Genomic DNA, 22,640 nt, shown 5'->3' on the forward strand with positions numbered 1-22,640 from the left:
GGTTAAATGGAACCTCAATATTGTTTTGATTTACATTTCTGTTATAGCCAGGGATGTTGAACATTCCTTCATGAATTTATTATCCATTTGAACTTCTGAGAAGTTATCTATCTAGCTCCTTTGGCCACTTATTGATTGGGTTATAAATTCTTTGGGGATTTAATTTTTTAAGCATCTTTAATATTCTGGTTCTTGGTCCCTTTTTAGATGGATTGCTGGCAAAGATCTTATCCCATTCTGTAAGCTGTCTTTTTAGCTTAGTGACAGTGTCCTTTCCTGTACAGGAACTTTGTAGCTTAATGCAATCTCATTGACCAATTTTCTCATTTTCTGAGCCTCTGGTGTTCTGATGGGAATCCTTTTGTTCAGCAGTTTCCTTTTTTTTTTCTCTTGCGGCATTGTCCATGAGCTCCTTTTTGCTCAAGACTAGTGCTCTACCACTTGAGCCACAGCTCAACTTTCAACTTTCTAGTGGTTAATTGGAGATTCTAGTCTCATAGACTGGGGCTGACTTCAAACTGATTCTCAGATCTCAGCTTGCTGAGTAGCTAAGATTACAGGCATGAGCCACAAGTACCCAACCTTTTCTTTTTTAATGTTTTTTTTTTTAATTGTAAAAATACTGTACAGAGGGGTTATGGTTACATGAGTAAGGTAACAAGGACATTTCCTATTGAGCATTGTTACCTCCTCCTTTGTTTTTCCTCTACCCTCTTCACCTCCCTAACTCTTCCCTCCCTGTCTCTCTCTCTTTTTTTTTTTTTTGGTCGGTCGTGGGGCTTGAACTCTGGGCTTGGGTGCTGTCCCTCAGCTCTTCAACTCAAGGCGAGCACTCTACCACTTGAGCTACAGCACCACTTCCGGTTTTCTGGTGGTTTATTGGAGATAGGAGTCTCACGGTCTCTCCTGCCCAGGCTGGTTTTGAACCGTGATCCTCAGATCTCAGCCTCCTGAGTAACTAGGATTACAGGCGTGAGCCACCAGCGCTCGGCTTCCCTGTCTCTTTTTTAAAAAATTAAAACAAAAAGTGCCCCCCCAGAGAAGTGTCAAGCTCTATAAAACATACACACAACATGTTATATTACTATTGAATCATTTCCCTAAAAATCATAAAAAGAAAGCCATTCCCAAACCCAAGAAAGATGTGTTGTGTGAGAATCTCATTGATCAGATGTGTGCAGGTGGGTGATTCTGGCCAGGAGGGAGAGGGAGTCCTGTCTAGCTAGGCAGAGAAGTCAGGAGGGAAACTTGCACCTTCTGCTCTTGTTTCTGGGTACATAGCTCTGAAATAAGCTGCTCCTGTCCCCATACCTACAGTAACTCAGATTTTGATCTAGGTGAACCTACTAGTAATATCACGGCAGAGAAGTCAATGCTGTGCTTATAAGGGTATGAGAAAAAATAAGTACAACAAGAAACAGTAGGCTGAATTTGGTATAAACTCCAAATCCTTAACTAAAGCATGATAGTATTTTTTTTTAATTCAGGGTATAACAACTGTGTTAGTCCACGTTGTGCTGCTATAGCAGAGTAGTTACAAATAACTAGGGAGTTTGTAATGGAAAGGAATTTATACAGAACAATTATAGAGCCTGGTAAACCAATATATTACCAAACTGGCAAGGCCTTTTTTTCCACATCATAACATGGAAGGAGGCATCACATGGCAAAAGGATGAGTGGAATAGGGAGTTCACTACTGGGATAAGGATATTCATGAGGGCAGAGTCCTCCTGACCCAAAGGTCCCACCTGACAATATCATCACAATGGCTCTTAAACTTGAACATGAATTTTAGAGAGTGGACAAACATTTATTTACAGATTACAACAATTAAAATTAAATATTTTACACACACATATACATACACAGACATAATATGCAGACACACATATATACATATATATGATATATATAGTATGCTATATACAGTATATATATACATATATACTATGATGTGTCCTTTCTGGAATACTATTTTATAATTTTTTTTGTCGGTCATGGGGTTTGAACTCGGCCTAGGCACTGTCCCTTCAGCTCAAGCTGAGCACTCTACCACTGTACAATGCAACTTCCAGTGTTTTGGTGATTAATTGGAGATAAGAGTCTCAAGGACATTCCTGCCCAGGCTGGCTTGGAACCTCAATCCTCAGATCTCAGCCTCCTGAGTAGCTAGGATTAGAGTTGTGAGCCACTGGCGCCTAGCCTATAAAATCTTTTAAAATGAAACATGCATACCACTTTACTCAGAAATCTCATGGTCTAAGTACAAAAGCTCTGCCTATAAAGTGATCTGTAGATATGAAAATATTCATTAAAGTACTTACCAAAGTTGTGATTATTAGTTGTAATATAAACTTTTAGGGAAATTCTAAAAGCTGATGAAAAGAATAGTTAGATCTCTACCTACTAATCTGAATATTCTCATCAAATAGTCCATTCCCATCACACATTAGTAATTGCATCATGTCTTGTTAAAAGCAATTTCCAAGAAAATATTTATACTACAACTTCATTTTGGTGGCAGAAATCACCATGTATAAATGATTCTATAAACAGGAAGAAGTAGAAGTATGGAGTTATGCTAAGCTGTTAAATTTGATCTCTTTGGGTAGGTTTTGGGAGTAGAAAACAGAAGGGAAAAATAACCACATCCCAGCCCAGATTCATGTGTAGAAATATTAACCTTTAGTACCTCAGGACATAACTACATTTCAAGACAAGGATTTTAAAAGGCAATTGCAATAAGATGAAGTCATGTGGGTGGGCCTTGTGACTTGTACAAGGAAAGATGATTAAGACCCAGACATGCATAGAACAAAAACGGTATTTGAAAGAACAGGAAGAAGATGCCTATCAACAATCGAAGAGAGAAGCCCACAGAAGTCAACCCTGCCAACAATTTGATTTATAGACACTAGGCTACAAAACTATGAGGAAATAAATGTATATTGTTAAGCTACCCTTTTTGTGGTAATTTGTAATCCAAGATTTACAAGGAATACACTGGTAGATTTATGTTCACCCCAGCCCTCTTCCCAACCCTAATGCTAACTTTAACCCTTTTGGCCAGGGACCAGGTTACCAGTCCCAGTGCTGAACTACAACACAGGCCATGTTTTATTAGATTTTTTCTTTCCATCTTCAACAAGCAAAGGCCAATGACCAAATGGTGTATGGAAGCTACCTGAGGGTTAAGAGGGAGTCACAAGAACCAGTCCCTGGGGTGCATTTCTTTATTACCATTTCTCTTTCCCATATTTTGCACTTATTAGTTTCTCAGCTTTAGCCATTACTTTCCTGTTGTTGGTCTCTGCTCTTCCTAGATGGCCCAGACTTTAAATGTGTCCCTCCCAATATGCTCTTGTTTATGAGATGACATAACAGAGCAGTTGCAAAGGTCTAATGCAGTGTAGTGAGGACATCTCATGCTGTGATACAATTAGGACTGTAACACAGGCCACAGACCATTTTCTAAAAGGTCTTTTTCTGTTTTGTTTTTGTTGGTCGTGGGGCTTGAACTCTGAGCCTGGGTGCTGTCCCTCAGCTCTTCAGCTCAAGGCAAGTGCTTTACTACTTGAGCCACAGTGCCACTTCCATTTTTCTGAGACAAGAGTCTCATGGACATTCCTGCCCGGGATGGTTTTGAACCATGATCCTCAGATCTCAGCCTCCTGCATAGCTAAGATTACAGTACAGGTGTGAGCATTGGCACCTGGCTCTAAAAGGTTTTTCAAACACAACACATTCATGTTCTTTCTTTTCGTTTTCTTTTTTCTTTTCTTTTTTTGTCTGTCTTGGGGTGTCAAGAACTCTGGGGCTAGCTGTGAGACCAGGAAAAGACTAAGAGGTTGGACTGCCACCTCATTAGTACTCAGAAGGCTGAGAACTGGACCCTGGAAAGGTCAGACAAAGTAAACAAATGTGTAAGGTATTGATGTTTAAGTTAGAACTCTTTGAACTCTATAAAGCTTGAGACCTTGGGAATAAGATGACTATTTTATATTAAGGTGAAATGTTTCCTGCTCCTCTCTGCTCCCTAACAATAAGGGGGTCAATTATCACTATGCATATAAACGATATCTCACGCTAGTGGCTGTAACCACCTGATAGATACCTAGTTTTCTGCACGAACCCCTCAGCTGATCTAAATAAACAAGCTTGCTTACGGGAGCTTGGGGTCCAGTGAGCACTGAACCCCTTAGTTCCCTCTCCCCTATCTGTGTCTTTTCTCATTTCTTTGGACTCCAGTATTCCATTGTGCTGTCCCAGGCTGTGAGTAATAACACTGGAGCTTGAACTAAGGGCCTAGGCACTAGCCCTGAACTTTTGTGCTCAAGGCTAGTGCTCTACCACTTTGAGCCACAGACCCATTTCCAGCGTTTGGATAGTTAATTGGAGATGATTCTCAGACTTTACTACCCAGGCTGGTTTTGAACTGAGATCCTCAGATCACAGCTTCCTGAGTAGCTAAGATTATAGGTATGAGCCACCAGCGCCCAGCTAGAAAGGGTTTTTTAAAGTTATATTCTTAGGGTTTTCCTCCTAGATCATGGTTGTCTGTGTTACTGTGTGTCTCTACCTGGCATACTAGCAGATGTATCTGTTAGGGTTCTTACACCTCAGCATATTCTCTCTGCTTCTCTTTTAAAGCCCTGGAGTCCAGTGAAAAAAGGAATTTCTTTTCCACAAATACATATCTGCTGCCTTATCTTTTCCAATTCTGGCATTTCTTATTTTCTGTCACAAAATTATACCAATTCCTAGGATGTAAAATATTACCCATTGTCTATACCACCCAACTTTCATCAAAACCTAGGTGCATATCTTGTTGCATAGTTTTATTTGAAGCAATAATAATAGGGTCTTCTTAATTTGATAAACTTAAACTCAAACTACAGCCTAAAATCTTAATGCTTTCTAAGTTCTTTATGAACTTAGTATGTCTCTGATGTCCTTGTAATGATATTAAATCACACTGCAGGAAGTAGAGAGCCAGCCCTGAATAAATAAAGCTAAGGGACAGTGTCCAAGCCCTGAGTTCAAGCCCCATAACCAGCATATACACACACAAGTTACAATTGGATTAAAATTCAAAATATGAAATAAGTATCTAACAAGTTGATTGAATACATAAATGAGTGGCAAGAATAGACATATTCCCTCACAGAAGTACTCCAATGATTCATGTATATATTCAGTCCTCATGGAATTTGAATCTTGAACTCCCACTCATCACATTCTTTTCTAAGAATACCATTGTGGCTGGGACAAAGTAACTTCAGCTGGAGAAACCTGAAGACAGTCTTCCTTGGTACTATTAACACTTCACCTAATATCACGAGTGACAAGTTTTATGTTTAGTATATGCCCTTGATATGGTACAATAAACACAGCTCTTACATTTATAATCTTCTCAAGACCCATAATACACAACTTCAGAAAGACAGTTAAAGCATTCTAAGTATTGTACAGTCTACAAATTATTTAATATGAACGCAAAACTGCCAAGCATTAAAATCTAGGGAGTTTGAGAAACTGTCACAGACAACAGGAGCCTAAAACCACATGATAGCTCAATATCATTTGGTGTCTTGCATGGCAAGATAAAAGAAGTTAGAAATACAACTACATAAATCCTAAATAAGGAATAGACTTTAGTTAATAACAGTGTAACAGCCTGAGTTGAATAATTTTTACAAATATACCATACTAATATCAAATGTTAATAGCAGAAACTGGGTGTGGAGTATATGCTTGGTGTGAGAATCCTCTAGTATCTTTGTAACTCTTTTTTAAATCAAACTACTTTAAAATAAGTTTAGTTTTGAAAATCTAGTATGTTATTTTGTACAATGAAGCTGCTGTAAAATTAAAGTCTAATTATTTTTTCCCTTACAGCTCTTTCTCTTTGAGAGCATTTAGAATGTTCCTTGTGTTTAGCATTCTTTAACTTGCTATGCTATTTTCAGGTGTGGATAATTCCATGTCTGTTCTGTTGGTCACAGAATAAGCCCTGTGGATCAAATATCTTTACCATTTCCTGATGCCTTCTAGAAATGTTCCTCATTCTAACTTCTACCTATTTGAGTTCTTCAGTTGAACTCATTCAGTTAAATATATCTAGTGTATTCTTGTATAAAGTTATATATATATATTCTGATTTTAATAACTCTTGTACTTGTTCATTATACTAATAACTAAAATCTTTCCTTATTTCTTTTTTCTTTTTGCCAGTCCTGGGGTTCCAACTCTGGGCTTGGGCACTATCCCTGAGCTCCTTTTTGCTCAAGGTTAGTGCTCTACCACTTGAATCAGGACACCACTTCTGGATTTTTTCTGTGGTTAATTGGAGATAATAGTCTCACAGATTTCCTGCTTGGGTTGGCTTCAAACTGAGATTCTCAGATCTCAAACTCCTGAGTAGCTAGGATTATAAATGTGAGCTGCTAGTGCCTGGCCTTTTTTTATTGTTTGAATGTGCATTCTTTTCCTTTCTTTTTCTCCTCCTCCTTATACCAGGGCTTAAACTCAAAAGCTTCATGCACTCAGTTGGCTTTCTTGTTCATGGTTAGCTGGTACTCAACCACTTTGGGCCATGCCGGTTACATTCATTATTTCTATCAGTTTATAAAATTGTACACAGTAAAGGACTATCCAATGATGGCATTCCACAATGCATATATATATATATATTCCAAGTGCTACTTTCTCTCATTTCTCCCTGCTTCCCCCTTTTCCTTTGCCCTACCACCTCACTCATCAGCCCCATTTATTTTCATGACCTTAGTCCCCCACCCCACACCAGCTCCACGAAAAAAGAGATAGCCTGTGATACTTATCTTTGTGGGAATGGCCTATTTCAATTAACACGATGATCTCCAGTTCCATGAATTTACCAGACATAATTTATTCTTCATAATGTCTGAGCAAAACTCCATTATATAATAAATAAAACATTTTCTTTTCTTTTTTTTTTTTTTTAGATCAGGTCGTGGGGCCTGAACTCTGGGCCTGGGCGCTGTCCCTCAGCTCTTCAGCTCAAGGCTAGCACTCTACCACTTGAGCCACAGCGCCATTTCCGGCTTTTTTTTTTCTTTTTGCTTATGTGGTGCTGAGGAATCGAACCCAGGGCCTCAGGCATGCAAGGCAAGCGCTCTACCACTGAGCCACCTTCCCAGCATAAAATTTTTTTAATCTATTCCTTAATGTAAGACTTGAAACTTTGAAACTGCTGGAGCAAAATATAGAGGGAAAAATCTTTCTTCACCTTCTTATGTGTATTTATTATGCTCATTGTACATATATACACATGTAAATATGCATATATATGTGAATACATGTATACACACATATTAAGGAAGGCTCAAAGTCAGGGACTAATTATCAGCTTCTGTTCATTTATGAAAATGAACACACAGAAACACAAAATCTCAGATACCAATTTAACACAACTCTGCCTAGTTTCTCTCATTGAATTTTTATCACTAAACACTTAGAAGAAACAATATTGTAAAGAAGCAACTTGCCCAGATTTTTATTGGACAACTTTTGCATTTGGTGGTATAGAGATGAGTGGGAATGGAGAACTTCAGGAATCTTGTCTATCTACACATTTCAACTCACCTTCTGTGAATGGCTTTTGGGTATCACTGGCATTAATACACTGTTTCAAAGCTGAATGCCACCTCAAATACTGAGTGAAGTTTAAAGTCCAATGTTTAGATAAAGCTCCCTCTACTGTCCAGCTATGGAATGACAGGACTTGTTATTTGGCAGGGGATGGGGGGGTGGGGGGAACGAGGGGGGGGGGTAGTTGAAGGGATTGTCTTCAAGACTCCAGTCACACAACTGCAGCAGAAATCGCAGAGGGTTCATCCTTTGAAGTGTGTGGCAATGAAGACCTAGCTGAAACAGATACAACAAGGAAAGAGTTTATCAAAGTCAGCTCAAAGTAGTTCAAGATTATCGAAGGTTTGTTGAACCTTGCACAAAAGAAGGGGAGGTCTTCAAAAACTAGCATTACCATATGGTCCAGCAATTCCACTTCTGGGTATAGATCTGAAAGAACTGAAGCAAAATCCTAAAGAAATGTCTGCATACCTATGTTCATTGAATTTTTTTTTTGGGGGGGGGGTCTGGTCATGAGGCCTGAACTCTGGGCCTGGGCGCTGTCCCTCAGCTCTTCAGCTCAAGGCTAGCGCTGTACCACTTGAGCCACAGCACCACTTCCAGCTTTTTTCTTTTTGCTTATGTGGTGCTGAGGAATCGAACCCAGGGCCTCAGGCATGCAAGGCAAGTGCTCTACCACTGAGCCACCTTCCCAGCCCCTGTTCATTGAATTTAAGAGATGGAAGCAAACCAGATGTTCACCAGCAGATTAATAGATACATAAAGTATGTTCTATATAAGCACAATCAAAGGAACCCCCCTCTCCTTAGGATTTGGGACACCAGTTAAACACTATTAAGCATTGTTAAATAATAGTAAGTGCTGTTCATTGCTACTAGAATGGTTCTATGTTAAGCTTTCTTCAAGTCTTTCACATTAAAAATGTTCAACTTCAATAATTATAGAAATGCAAACAAAAGTAATTTGCTTTTTTCTCACAGCCAAGATTATCTAAAATATTGTTTATAGTTGTCCAGAATCATATGGTTGTAACCATAGGTTTATTCTAGGCCTTCTATTTGAGTCCATTAGTGTACACATTTGTTTTTTGTGCCAGCCCATGCTAGGTTTGTTACTATAGCTCTGCAGTAACATTTAAACTTGAGTATTGTGATGACCTTGGCATTCTTTTTTTTTTTTTTCCATTTGGAAATGTTCTGGCTGTTTGGAGTTTTTCATGTTTCTATGTGAAGTGTACAATTCTATTTCTGTGGAGAATTTCATTGGAATTTTGTCTTTTTTTTTTTTTTCCCAGGGCTGAGGACCGAACCCAGGGCCTTGCGCGCATCGGGCGGGCGCCCTTCCGCTGGGCTAAACCCCCAGCCCCTTCATTGGAATTTTGATGGTGATTATGTTGAATCTACAGATCATTTTAGGTGATATTCATGGCAACCCTAAACATGGAAGTCCATTGCCAGATTCTGAAGTAGGCACAGGCCTTAGTTGACTAATACACTGCCAAGCCTGCAACCTTACTATCTTCCTTCTTATTCCATCAAAGTACTATATGCCCCTCATCTTCTCCAGGTAGATGCCCTGCTATCTTCTTCAGGACTGGCTTTGAATGAAACTCATCATTTTCCTCAACTCTTGGCTTCTGAATTGGGGACCCTGAGTGGTGGGCAGCCTGGATATCTGATTCTGATCACATTCATACTGCTATCCTTGGAGCCCCATACCAATCTACCACACAGGTCTACAGCCTCATATCCCACTATACCCCGCAGTGCAATGATGAGCTCAGCCCCTCACCTCATGCATGCCATACACTACAGGAAACAGGAAATTCATCTCAATGGTTGCAGCCAGGGGCAGGAGAAAGAGACAAAGGAACATGAGATCTGTGTTCCTCCACTTGCCTGCCACTGCCTCAATGGTCATTCTGAGGTCCAGATCACTGCTGGGCCAGAGGCACATAGGACTCAGCATGAGGCCTCCCATTGCCAGAGGCCCTACCAATATCACCTATGTTTCTCTACCTAAAACTACCAGATTAAAATGTACAATTGCTAAATAAATAGGTATATTAATAAACGTATACAAGACTTGTATGCTAACACAATGAATAAAAGTAACAAAAAAGTAAAGGTGATTTGAATAAACAGAAAGGCATACTATGTGTATCAACTGGAACTCTCAACTTCGTAATGATGATAATAATCCCCAAATTTGTATTCAGGCTTAACACTCATAATCAAAATTTCTTATAGATATCCATATGAATATTAAAAAGTTTCTATGTAAATTGCAAAAGTACTTGAAGAGCATAATATTTTAAAAAGAAAAACAAAATGGTATGATAGTCCTTCCAATATCAAGACTAATATATACCTTTTTGCATAAGACTACATTGTATCAGTCATGTCAAGAAACAGGGACCACAGAACAAAAAACCAAGATATAAACCTATACAAAGAAACCTTGTGAATTTTAAGAGAAAATAAAAACCAAATCAATGGAGGGAGGATAGCATTATCTTTGCTTTTCTTTTGTTGTTGTAAGACTGAGACTCAAACTAAGTACCTGAAATTTTGCTCATTGGCTGACTGAGCCACACCTCCAACTCCCACATTATCAACTAATATTTCTAGAACAATTGAACAGACACAAGCATAAATACCTGATTCTCAGAACAAAGCATAATTAAAATATAAAACATTAAAATATGAAACATGTAGATAGGTGCCCTTGCATACTGTTTATTTTTTCTTTGTTTTCTCTGTGTGTGTGTGCATACCTGCACGTGCTGGTTGTGAGCCTGGAACTTAGGGCCTGGACACTGTCTCTTGGCTTTTTAACTCTAGGCTAGTGCTCTACCACTTGAACTACACCTTCACTTCTGGCTTTTTGCTGGTTAACTGGAGATAAGAGTCTCATGGACTTTCCTGTCTTGGATGACTTTGAGCCATAATTCTCAGATCTCAGCCTCCTAAGTAGCTAAAGTTATAGGTGTGAGCCACCAGGGGATGGCTTTTTCTTTTAAAAACCAATGTACATTAATTGTGCAAAGTGAGGTGTTTTATTCTGACATTCTCACCCACCCATATAATGTACCTTCAGCATATTCATTTATTTTATGGGTTAATATTAAATCCCCATCCTTGTCCTTTTCTCTCTTCTAAATCCCTTAACAGGCCCCTTTTAAGTTCACAACTGCAGACTCTAAAAAGAGAAAATATGTGACGCTTGTCTTTGAAACTAACTTATTTCATTTAATTTGATGATCTCCAGTTCCATCTATTTTCCTTAAAGTAAAATAATTTTTCTTCTTTAAAGCTGAATAAAGCTTCACTGTGTACATATACACCACATTTTCACTATCTTTTAAAATCGTAAATCAATAAAAATACACATTCAGGAATCTCCACAGTAAGCTGACTGCTTGTTTGGGGTATATATCCACAAGTTGCACAATGAATCACATGGAAGCTCTGCTTTGAAGTTTTTAAGAAAACCTCCAGCTGATTTCCATCCTGGATGGACTAATTTGTATTCTCAGAATATCAAAATAGTTAGGGTTCCCATTTCCTAATCATCACACCATACACTTGGATGACTTTGCATATGTGCCATACAGCTAAGGACTTAGTATTACAAATTGACAGAAATCACCTGGGTGCCTCACACCTGTAATCCTAGCTACTCAGAAGGCTGAGATCCACGGATTGCAGTTTGAAGCCAGCCCAGGCAGGAGAGTTCCTGAGACTCTTAAATCTTATTATTATTTTTTTCGTCAGTAGTGGGGCCTGAACTCTGGGCTTGAGTGCTGTCCCTGAACTCTTCAGTTCAAGGCTAGCACTCTACCACTTGAACCACAGTACCACTTCTGGCTTTTTCTGCTATGTGGTGCTGAGGAATCAAACCCAGGGCCTCGAGCATGCAAGGCAAGTGATCTACCACTGAGCCACCTTCCCAGCCCCTGAACAGGGTTTTTTTTAAAAGACAGAAAAGCTTAATGGGCACCAGGGAGACTAGGTGCTGACCAATTAAGGAGACTAGTGGGACAACAAGAAAGTACCTGGGGAGGTGTTGTTTTAGGCTTTAATTCCAGATGCCCTTATAGATGGACCTGGTTATGGCCTTTTTCATAAAACTGAAGTTAGCCTCCTGGGATGGAGTCAATTGGTTTTGACATTTCACTTGCTTGCCAGAATTTTGGCACACCCTTCTACAGAAGCAATCTTTGCTTTGCCAGGTGTCGGTGGCTCATGCCTGTAATCTTAGCTACTCAGGAGGCTGAGATCTGAGGATTGTGGTTCAAAGCCAGCCTGGGCAGGAAAGTCCATGAGACTCTTATCTCCAATGAACACCAGAAAACTGGAAGTGGTGCTGTGGCTCAAGTGGTAGAGCGCTTGCCATGAAATCAAGAGCTGAGGGGCAACGCCCAGGCCCAGAGTTCAAGCCCCATGAATAACAAAAAAAAAAGTAAACTTTGCTTTGCCGAGTTCCTTTTGAGTTGCTGTCCTTATTCCTATGTGACATCCGAACATCCCAAGCTATTTGTAACAGTAAGAGTAAGACATCAGAGGGAACTGGGGAAAGCCTTATAACTATTAGTGAGTTTGTATAAACCCCAACCTGGACTCCTGGCTGGGAGGGCTGCCTTATGCCATAGGAGGTCTTATTTACCTGTTTTCCTAAGTGAAGAAGAGTTGAGTACAGACTTCTGTGTTAGAGAGTGAGAAGCTCACTCTTTCTTATTGTCATTTTGGTGAGTTTAGGCTGCTCTGGCATCTGGTTGGATCACACATAGCCCTGAAGTATCACAATTTCTTGGGGCCAGTGGGATTTGAACCCATGATTGGCAAAAGGAGTCACCAACACTCAGTAAATTGGGCTAGGAATCTTTATTAGCTGCCTGACTGCTCCACACTCTATCAGGGCAGCAAAGAACAGCCTGGAGCTCAAAATGGGGTAGGCTTATATAGGAGAAACCCCCAAGAAGGGATTCACAGGTGGTGAGTGGCAGTTTTGCAATCAGCAAGCAAGCAAGTTACAAAAGCAGAACTAGCAGTTAGTGATTATGAATGGTGATTACAATTCCAGTAACCAAGTCAATAAGCCATCAAAGCAAAGTAATGAAGGTGGCTGTGCCTAAATAATTTCATCCTGGTGCCTAGGTAGTAGATGGGGGCTGTGCACCTAAATCCAAGGCCTGGCGGTGAGGCAAGCCATCCTTTGAAGTGCGGATGCCTGGCTCAATGGGGTGAGCTAGGGGGCCCTGCTTTAGAGAAATGCAGATGTCATAGCCTTAGGAAAGCATTGATGAGCTTCCTAAAGGCCTAGTGGTGAGACAAGGCATCCTAGTGTTTAACTCTCTACTTTACTCAAGTCTTTATCTATGCAATTTCCTTTTAGTGACTAGCCTGGAGTTTTTCTCTATAGGGAGGTCCTGCCTTCAATGTTTGGCCCTATTCTTAATCAATAACAAGCTGTTCACAAATGGTCAAGTTTCAAATTTTAGCAGATTTGCTGAGCAAGCAAGCATAACACAAAAACTATTTTTGTTCACTTTTTCAAGTTTCTGTAACTCTCAGACTGCAGCCTTGTTCTATTCCCAGGGTCCGTATCTATGTCTCTCAGGTTACCTGGGACTTATTTGTCCCCGTTAAATTTCCTTCTTCCTTGGGCTAATTAATACCCTATCTGTTTAATTTTTAAATATTTATTTTTATTGTAAAAATACTGTACAGAGTGGTTACAGTTACATGAGTAGGGTAATAAGTACATTTTGTAGCAAGCATTGTTACCTCCTCCTTTGCTTTCCCCCTACCATCACTTCCCTCCCCACCTCCCGAACTCCTCCTGCCCCCCCAAAAAAACATTGTAAAGTTCGTTTTCAACATAGTGTCCTGAACATCTCATCGTCACAATGGGTCAGCCTGCATCCCCATTTAAGCATTCCGCTATGCCCCTTCCCCTCCCAAAATTACCAAAATGTATATACAAGACGCAGAACACTGGAATCAAATACAGTGAAAACTGGGAAGAACATGCAAAAGAAACAAAGAATCACATAGTGCATTAAAAGTACACTAAAAACAATAGCAAGAAAGAAAAAACTTGTGTCCCTGTCTTGGGGTACATTTTGCTTAACATTGTCTCATGTGGTTATATGCACATAGCCTTTTTTTTTTTCACAGTTTATAACATTTATGAGTTCTATGAGCTTTGCGATACAGTTATTTTTCCACATTGGGTGATATGTGTGTACATTTCTTTTGTTTTGCATAGCATCAGCTGTTCCTTCTTTCCCACTTGTTCCCTCCCTCCCATCACTGCCATTGAGTTGCTTAGTTCATTTTGGTCAATGTCCAGTGAAGCTGATGGGTCCCGCTGTTGTATGTTTTTCCCTGATTCCCTCTAGTTCTGTGTTGTCTTCCTGGTTCCCCTCTGGTGTACACATATATACCATACATGTGATCAGCAGCATGGGGTTATTTGGTAGTGATTAGACCAGATGAGTGGAAGTCCTTTGTTTCTTAAGTCCTGTTAATTTTGTCTTATCACCTAACATTTTGGATTTAACATCCACTTATCAGGGAGACCATGTACCGTTTGTCTCTTTGATGTTGGCTTACCTTGCTCAACATGATTTCTTCTAGCTCCATCCATTTCCCTGAAAATGCCATTATTTTGTCCTTTCTAATGGCTGCATAATATTCTGTTGTGTATAGATACCACAATTTTGGATCCATTCATCTGTGGTGGGACATCTGGGTTGTTTCCATATCCTGGCTATTGTGAACAGTGCTGCAATAAACATGGAGGTACATGTGTCCTTGTATACTGGTTCCTGTTGTTCAGGATAGATGCCTAGAAGTGGTATGACTGGGTCATAAAGGAGGTCAATATTTAGCTTTCTGAGGACCCTCCAGACTGCTTTCCAAAGTGGTTGTATAAGTATACATTCCCACCAGCAGTGTAATAGGGTTCCTCTTTTTCTCATCCCCTCCAGCATTTGTTGTTGGCTGACTTGAGGATGTGGTACATTCTGACTGGGGTAAGGTGGTACCTTAGGGTTGTCTTTATTTGCATTTCCTTTACAACCAGTGATGGTGAACATTTCCTCATGTGTTTCTTTGCCATTTTTATTTCTTCATCTGAGAAGTCCCTCTTTAGTTCCCTTGCCCATTTAGTAATTGGTTTGTTAGGTTTGGGAGGGATTAGTTTCTTGAGTTCCCTGTATATACTGGATATTAACCCCTTGTTTGATATATTGCTGGTAAATATTTTTTCACAATTAGTTGGCTGTCTTTCTAGCTTGGTTGTTATAGCTTTAGCTGTGCAAAAGCTTTTTATTTTAAGGTAGTCTCATTTGTTGAGTCTCTCTCCAATTTGTTGTGACCCTGGGACTCTGTTCAGGAAGTTCCTTCCTGTGTCTATAAATTCAAGTGTCTCTCCTACTTGGTCCTGCAGTAGTTTGAGATTCAGGTTTAATGTTAAGGTCTTTAATCCATTTTGAGTTGATGTTGGTGCATGGGATAGGCTAGGGTCCACTTTTAGTCTTCTGCATGTGGCCACCCAGTTTTCCCAGCACCAGTGGTTGAAGAGGCTATGTTTCTTCCATTGTATGTCTTTGGCTCCTTTGTCAAATATCAGCTGACTGTAAGCATGTGGATTTATTTCTGGATCTTCTATTCTATTCCATTGGTCTTTGGGTTTGTTTTTGTGCCAGTACCATGCTGTCTTTGTTATTATAGCTCTATAGTAGAGTTTGAAGTTCGGCATGGATAGCCCTCCCATGTTGTCTTTATTCTCTAGAATTGTTTTGGCTATTCTAGGTCTTTTGTTGTTCCATATGAAGTTTTGGACTGTTTTCTGTATTTCAGAGATGTACATCATTGGGATTTTAATAGGAATTGCATTTAATTTGTATATTAATTTTGGCAGTATTGTCATTTTCACTGTATTAAGTCTGCTTATCCAAGAGCATGGGAGGTCTTTCCATTTCCTAGCGTCTTCTGCAATTTCTTTCTTTAACTTTTTATAGTTTTCATTAAATAGTTCTTTTGTATCTTTGGTTAGGTTAATTCCTAAATATTTTATGTTGGGGGGAGGGTATTGTGAATGGGGTTGCTTCCTTTATTTCTCTCTGCTTCTGCATTGTCAGTGTACAGGAAGGCAACTGATTTTTGTGGGTTGATTTTGTATTCTGCTACTTTGCGGAAGTGATTTACGATTTCTAATAGTTTGGGGATGGAATTTTGGGCATTGTGAAGGTATAGTATCATGTCATCTGCAAAAAGGGATAGTTTAACTTCTTCTTTCCCTATGCAGATCCCTTTAATGTCTTTTTCTTGCCTTGTTGCCCTGGCTAAGGGTTCCAGGACTATATTGAAGAGGAGTGGAGACAGTGGGCATCCTTGCCTTGTTCCTGATTTTAAGAGAATTGATTGTAGCTTTTCCACATTAAGTATAATATTGGCTATTGGTCTGTCATAAATGGATTTTTTTTTTTTTTGGGTCCGGTCGTGGGGCCTGAACTCTGGGCCTGGGCGCTGTCGCTCAGCTCTTCAGCTCAAGGCTAGCGCTCTACCACTTGAGCCACAGCGCCCACTTCCGGCTTTTTTTTCTTTTTGCTTATGTGGTACTGAGGAATCGAACCCAGGGCCTTGAGCATGCAAGGCAAACGCTCTACCACTGAGCCACCTTCCCAGCCCCATAAATGGCTTTTATTGTTTTAAGAAATGTTCCTTCTATTCCTATTTTCTCCAGAGCTTTTAGCATGAATGAATGTTGAATTTTATCAAAGGCCTTTTCTGCATCTGTGGAGATAATCATGTGATTCTTGACCTTGGCTCTGTTGATGTGTTGGATTACATTTATTGACTTACATATGTTAAACCATCCTTGTATCTCTGGGATGAAGCCTACCTGGTCATAGTGTATGATTTTTTTTTATGTGTTTCTGGATTCTGTTAGCTAGAATTTTGTTAAGGATCTTTGTATCTGTGTTCATCAAGGAAATTGGCCTGTAATTCTCTTTTATGGTTGGGGATGAGTGTGATATTAGCATCGTAGAATGAGTTTGGGATAGCTCCCTCCTTCTCTGTTTCTCTGAAGAGCTTGAGGAGTAAGGGTATTAGTTCCTCTTTAAAGGTCTTATAGAATTCTGTTGTGAATCCATCTGGTCCTGGACTTTTCTTTGTTGGAAGACTTCTGATTGCTTCCTGTATCTCGTTGTAAGATATTGGCTTATTTAATTGATTTACTTCTTTACTCAGTTTGGGCAACTTGTATTTCTCTAAAAATGCATCAATTTCTGCCAGGCTTTCTTTCTTTAGAGAGTATAGCTTTTGAAAGTAGTCTGTTAAAAATTGTTTGGATACCTTGGGTTCTTGTTGTGATTTTTCCTGTGGCATCCCTAATCTTGTTAATATGGGTTTCCTCTCTTCTTTTCTTAATTAATCTTGCCAATGGTCCATCAATTTTATTTCTTCTTTCAAAGAACCAGCTTTTTGTTTTGTTAATTTTGACTATGATTCTATTCTCTATTTCATTAATCTCCGCTCTTAGTTTGGTTATCTGGCTCTGTCTAGTAACTTTAGGTTCCATTTTTTCATGTTTTTCTAGCTGTTTTAATTGCAACATGAGATTATTTACTTGGTCTGTCTCTATTTTCTTGATGTGGGCACTGAAGGCAATAAATTTGCCCTTCAGGACTGCTTTTGCTGTGTCCCACAAGTTTCTTCGTGATGTGTTTTCATTTTCATTGAGTTGTAGGAATTTTTAAAATTTCTTCTTTAATCTCTTCCATTACCCAGGTGTTGCTTAGAAGTGTGCTGTTCAATTTCCATGTATTTGAGTAATTTCTGCAGTATGCTTTGTTATTGAGAACTAGCTTGATTCCACTGTGGTCAGGTAGGATATAGGGGATTATATCAATCCCCTTGTATTTGCTTAAGTTTCTTGCATGAACTATGATATGGTCTATTTTGGAGAAAGTTCCATGAGCTGCTGAGAAGAATGTGTACTGTATTGTTTTAGGGTGAAATACTCGGTAGATGTCAGTTAGTTCCGCTTGAAGTATGGCCTCTCTTAATTCGGTAGCTTCTTTGCCAGTCCTCTGGTTGATAGACCTGTCCTTTGGTGAGAGTGGGGTGTTAAAGTCTCCTAGTATTATTGTATTGGGATCTATTTTATTCTGTAAGTTTGAGAGTATTTGCTTAACATATTTGGGTGCTCCAATGTTTGGGGAATATAAGTAGATGATGGTAATATCCTCCTCTTGGATTGTTCCCTGTATTCATATGTAGTGTCCTTCCTTGTCTTTTTGTAATGATTTTAATGAAAAGTTTATTTTGTCAGATATCAGGATTGCTACACCTGCTTTCTTACTGGGGGCATTTGATTGGTAGATCCTTTTCCAACCCTTCACTCTTCATTTGTTTGTATGTTTGGCTGAGAGGTGGGTCTCCTGAAGGTAACAGATGGATGGGTCATGTTTTCTGATCCAATCTGCAGTTCTTTTTCTTCTGATTGGTGAATTAAGACCATTAATATTAAGAGATAGTATAGAGAGATGCAGTGTGGTCTCTGTCATTCCCTGTTTTCCTAAGTTTTTCTTCTTTCCTTTCCTCCTGTGCTTGCTCAATTAGACTTCTATTAATGCCTGTCTGTGTGCAGGTCCCTGTTCCTGGTTGCTTTCTTCAGGTTGTGTTCCCCCTCTTAGTATTCTTTGTAATGCTGGCTTAATGTTTATGTATTCATTTAGTTTTTCTTTGCTATTAAAAATGTTCAGTTCTCCATTGGATTTGAATGCTAGCTTTGCTGGGTATATCAGTCTGGGTTGGCAGTTATTGGCTCTCAGGGCTCATATGGTACTTTCCCAGACCTTTCTTGCATTCAGTGTTTGTGTGGAGAGATCTACAGTGATTCTGATTTTTTTCCCGTTGTAGTATAACTCCTTCATTTTTGCTGCATGCAAGATTGTTTCCTTATTATTCAGATCTATCATTTTTACTATAATGTGTCTAGAAGTGTTTCTCCTGGGATCTTGCTTGTTAAGTGTTCTATATGCTTCTGTTATGTAGGTAAGATGTTCTTTTTTGAGATGGGGAAAATTTTCACCGATTATCTTGTTGAATAGTGTTGCATTCCCTTGCTTTGATATTCCTCACTTTCATCCACTCCAATTATACGAAGGTTAAATTTCTTGGCACTATCTGCTTGCTCTTGAATTTCCCTTTGGCTTAATTTGAGTGATTTTTCCATATCTGTCACTTTTTGGTCCACTTGGTGTATTCTGTCTTCTGTATCTGGCACTCTACATTCCATTTCGTTCACTCTGTTAACTATGGCTTCCATTGTGGTTTGCATGGAGGAAATGGACTCATTTATGGGTTCGATGTTGGTTCTCAAAGTACTAATCTCACCTCTTAATGAGGTGTGTACTGCCTCTATTTTTGCACTAATCTCACCTCTGAGTGAGTTGTGTGCTGCCTCTATTTTTGCATGCATCTCCTGTTTGATATCCTGAATCTCTTTTGATATTTCAACTCTGTGTTCTTTCCATTTCTGGTCTATTTCTCACTTTATTTCTTGAGTCATTGCCTCCAGCATCCCTTGGATGTAGCTTTTGTCTTCCATTCCTGCTTTGCTTCCACTGGGGCTCTCCCCTGGGTGGCTGCTGGCTTTTGGGGGTAGCTTTCTATCCTGGGTGTTGATAAACCTTGTAATTTTTCTTTGTGATTTTCACATGGGGATTCATGGCTTATTGGAGACTAATCTGAAATTTTGTTTTGGTCAATAGGTGTCTGTCTTTGTTTGGTTGCTGTTTCTGTGCTGGTAGAGAGAGTCTGTACCTGATCTCAGTTCTGTTGGGGGCTGACCTCCAGCTGCTGGTCTGACCCACATAGGGTTCTCAGCTCTCTGCTGTAGATCACTGGCAGTTCCCACCTTTAGAAGGGTTGAGTAGCCTAGACTGCTCCTGTTTGCTCCTACAGGTGCTCTTGGCAAGATTGGATGTGCTGGATGCACTCTCCCAGTTGCTGGAGTCTGCTATGGGCTCCTGATGGTTTTTTTGGGGGGGAGGGGGCTTGAACTCTGGGCTTGGGAGCTGTCCTTCAGCTCTTCAGCTCAAGGCTGACACCCTACCATTTGAGTCACAGCCCCACTTCTGGCCCTTTCTGCTATGTGGTGCTGAGGAATCAGATCCAGGGCCTCATGCACCCAAGACAAGCACTCTACTGCTGAGCCACCTTACCAGCCTGAGCTCCTGCCTATTATCAGTTGCTGGTGGCCTGTGTTGCCCAATTCCCAGCCTAGAGTATATGGGTTGGGTTTTGATGGGGTTTGGGCTTCTCTTGTCCTGAGCCCCCAGGTCTTTTGCTGTCCCAGGCATGATTCCCAGGGGGTGCAGTTCCCTGTTCTACACCCCCCCCTGCTGAAGCATATGCTCAGCTTCTGACTTCAGTTGGGAGGAGTTGGTTGTGTTGCTCAGGCACTGGATCCCCAGGCCTGGTTCTGGCCCCCAGCCTGGGGCATGCCAGTTGGACCTGTGCTGTTGTGTATCCTGCCTAGGTTACGCAGCCTGGAGTGCACAGTTCAAATTTCTTTCACTGTTGGCTGTTTTGACCCAGGGGCGCTGTTCCTGGCTTGGGCATTTAAGCTCCCTTCCAGGGGCGCTCTTGCTCTAACCTGGCCAGCGGAGTGTGCTCCATGGGCTGGTGGAGCTCTCGAACAGTTCCCAGTTTTAGTGGGTCCTGTGGTCCAGGTGTTGGGGTAGGGGGTCTGGGTCAGGGTCTGGGGATTCCCACCAGCTCTGGTCTCCCTTGAGGGATACACTGTCCACTGTGGGGTACTCACCCTGGAGCTAGTTGTTGTTTCTGTGTGATGTAGGTTGTTGGTTGCTGTTGCAATCAGAGTTCAGTTGAGGTGGTTGCGGGCTAGGCTGGGCAGTGGTGGCTCTGTGTGTTTCTCCTCTGTCTCAGTTGATGCGGTTTGGGTCACGCTGCGGGATGGACCTTGGGCTTCCAGCTGAGGGGTGGGGGAGGGACCTCCGTGCAGGTTCTGAGCGCTGGGGTTTCTCCTCTGTCTCTGCCTCAGTTTGGGTCTGCGCTGCAGAATGGGCATCTGGCCTCCAGCCGAGGGGTGGGGGGCCTCCGTGCAGGTTCTGAGCACTGGGGTTTATCTCTGTTCGCGCTCTCCAGATCAGCACCAGTACCTTGCAGCCCTTCTGCTCTGGTGTTCTGTGAACGTCCCATGTAGTTCTGGGGTTCCCGCCATGGGGCCGAGTGGCTTTGGTGGGATGGATCCTCTCTGCTCGGGTGGAGAGTGAGGGGTGGGGGTGGGATCTTTGTGCAGGCTGCTGGATCAGAGGTTTCTCTGTTCTTCCAGATCAGCGGGTCCGACACTGATACCTCAGGCAGCTGCTGCACAGGTGATCTGCAGACGACCCCCTGTGTCTCCTCCAGCAGCCCCTGCTGGGCTGGCCACGGCTTGGTGCGCTGCCCTGCGGCCAGTAAAGGTTAGGGAAGAGGGGTCTTTGCGCTTCTGTTCTGAAATTCTTCTTTTGCCCTCTTTCTTTTTGTTTTTCTCTGGGTGTTTGTCTTTTTGTTGTTGTCAGTCTCTTGGGGAGATTAAGCGTTGGAACTCGAACTCTCTTTTTGGTTGGGGAGAGCTGTGGCGTTTCCCTACTGCCCCATTGCCATCTTGGTCCCCCCTCCCTATCTGCTTAATTTTGACCTAGTCCTAACAGCCCATTTCAACTTTGCTTGAGTCTGCAGCAGAGTGAAGGTCTTTGCTCTCTCAGAGCCATTTATGTCTACTGTCCCAAAGGGTGAGGTATAGGCTTCACTATCTCAGCTTTCCCCAGGGTCCCCAGGGTCCCCAGAGAAGGGGCCCCACTTTCACCAGGTCACTGTCTCTTTCTATGCTGCCTGCAATTCTTTTTGTTGTTGTTGTTGGTCGTGGACCTAAACTCTGGGCCTGGGCGCTGTCCCTCAGCTCTTCAGCTCAAGGCTAGTGCTTTACCACTTGAGCCACAGTGCCACTTCGGGCTTTTTCTACTGATGTGGTGCTGAGGAATCAAACTCAGGGCCTCATACATGCAAGGCAAGCACTCTACCACTGAGCCACCTTCGTAGCCCCTGCCTAGAATTCTTAATCTCCATCACTTTAATGGTGGTCCACTTTGAACCAGAGCTCAGATTGGTGCCTGTAGCTCACTTCTGTGATCCTAGCTACTCAGAGGCTGATATCTAAGGATTATGGTTTGAAGCCAGCCTGGGAAGACAAATCCCTGAGACTTTTATCTCTAATGAGCCCCACAAAAGCTGGAAGTGGAGGTATGGTTCAAGAAGTAAAGCACTACCGTTCAATGGAAAAGAAGCTAACCAAGAGCTCCAGGCCCTAAGTTCAAGCCCCAGTACTCTCACACAATAAAATAAGAACCAAAGCCCAACAGGCCTTTGTTGGTGATGCCCTGGTGCAGAGGATGATGATCTGTCAGTGGAAAGGACAGCAAGATCAGGGGCCTGCAGAGATGCTAGGCTTGACCACCTTTGAGCTAGGGGGCCCTGGAGGAACTGGGGCTCCAACCTTTCATGCATAATCACCTTGTGGGGATAAGTTGCGTACCCCAGGGGGTCTTTCCAGGGCTGAGGCTCCAGAGCCCTGCAGGCTGCTGCACCTCATTCTCACCCCCGTACTCCAGGGGCACCCATGGGTTCCCGGGTCCTCAACCCTCGTGATGTCACTGACAGGTGTACTTGCCTGAGCCTCTAGAAGTACTTTGGAGAATAGGAGCAGGTGAGAGGCTCAGACCCCCCAGTCCCAGGAACCACACCCAGACCAGGACCCCTGGGGTGGGTGTTTGAGGTCCCGTCCCAGGTGTCGGGGCGGGGAAGATGATGCCATCACCCACAAGTTACTCCCACATCCAGATGCAGATGTCAGGGTTGCTGTTCCCAGCTTTCTCCAGTCATCCCATAAAGAACACACACATGCATACACACACTCTCCCTG

At 41.6% G+C, this 22,640-nt stretch overlaps 1 pseudogene; it reads right to left on the reverse strand.

Annotated features, from left to right (window-relative positions):
* Nucleotides 1-22,310, reverse strand: part of LOC138813134 (polyunsaturated fatty acid lipoxygenase ALOX12-like) — a 44,312-nt pseudogene extending 22,002 nt beyond the window's left edge.
* Between the last annotated feature and the right edge of the window lie 330 nt (nucleotides 22,311-22,640).

The sequence above is a fragment of the Dipodomys merriami genome, unplaced genomic scaffold, assembly GCF_024711535.1.
Source record: "Dipodomys merriami isolate MVZ:Mamm:240054 unplaced genomic scaffold, mDipMer1.0.p SCAF_59, whole genome shotgun sequence".
NCBI lineage: Eukaryota > Metazoa > Chordata > Mammalia > Rodentia > Heteromyidae > Dipodomys > Dipodomys merriami.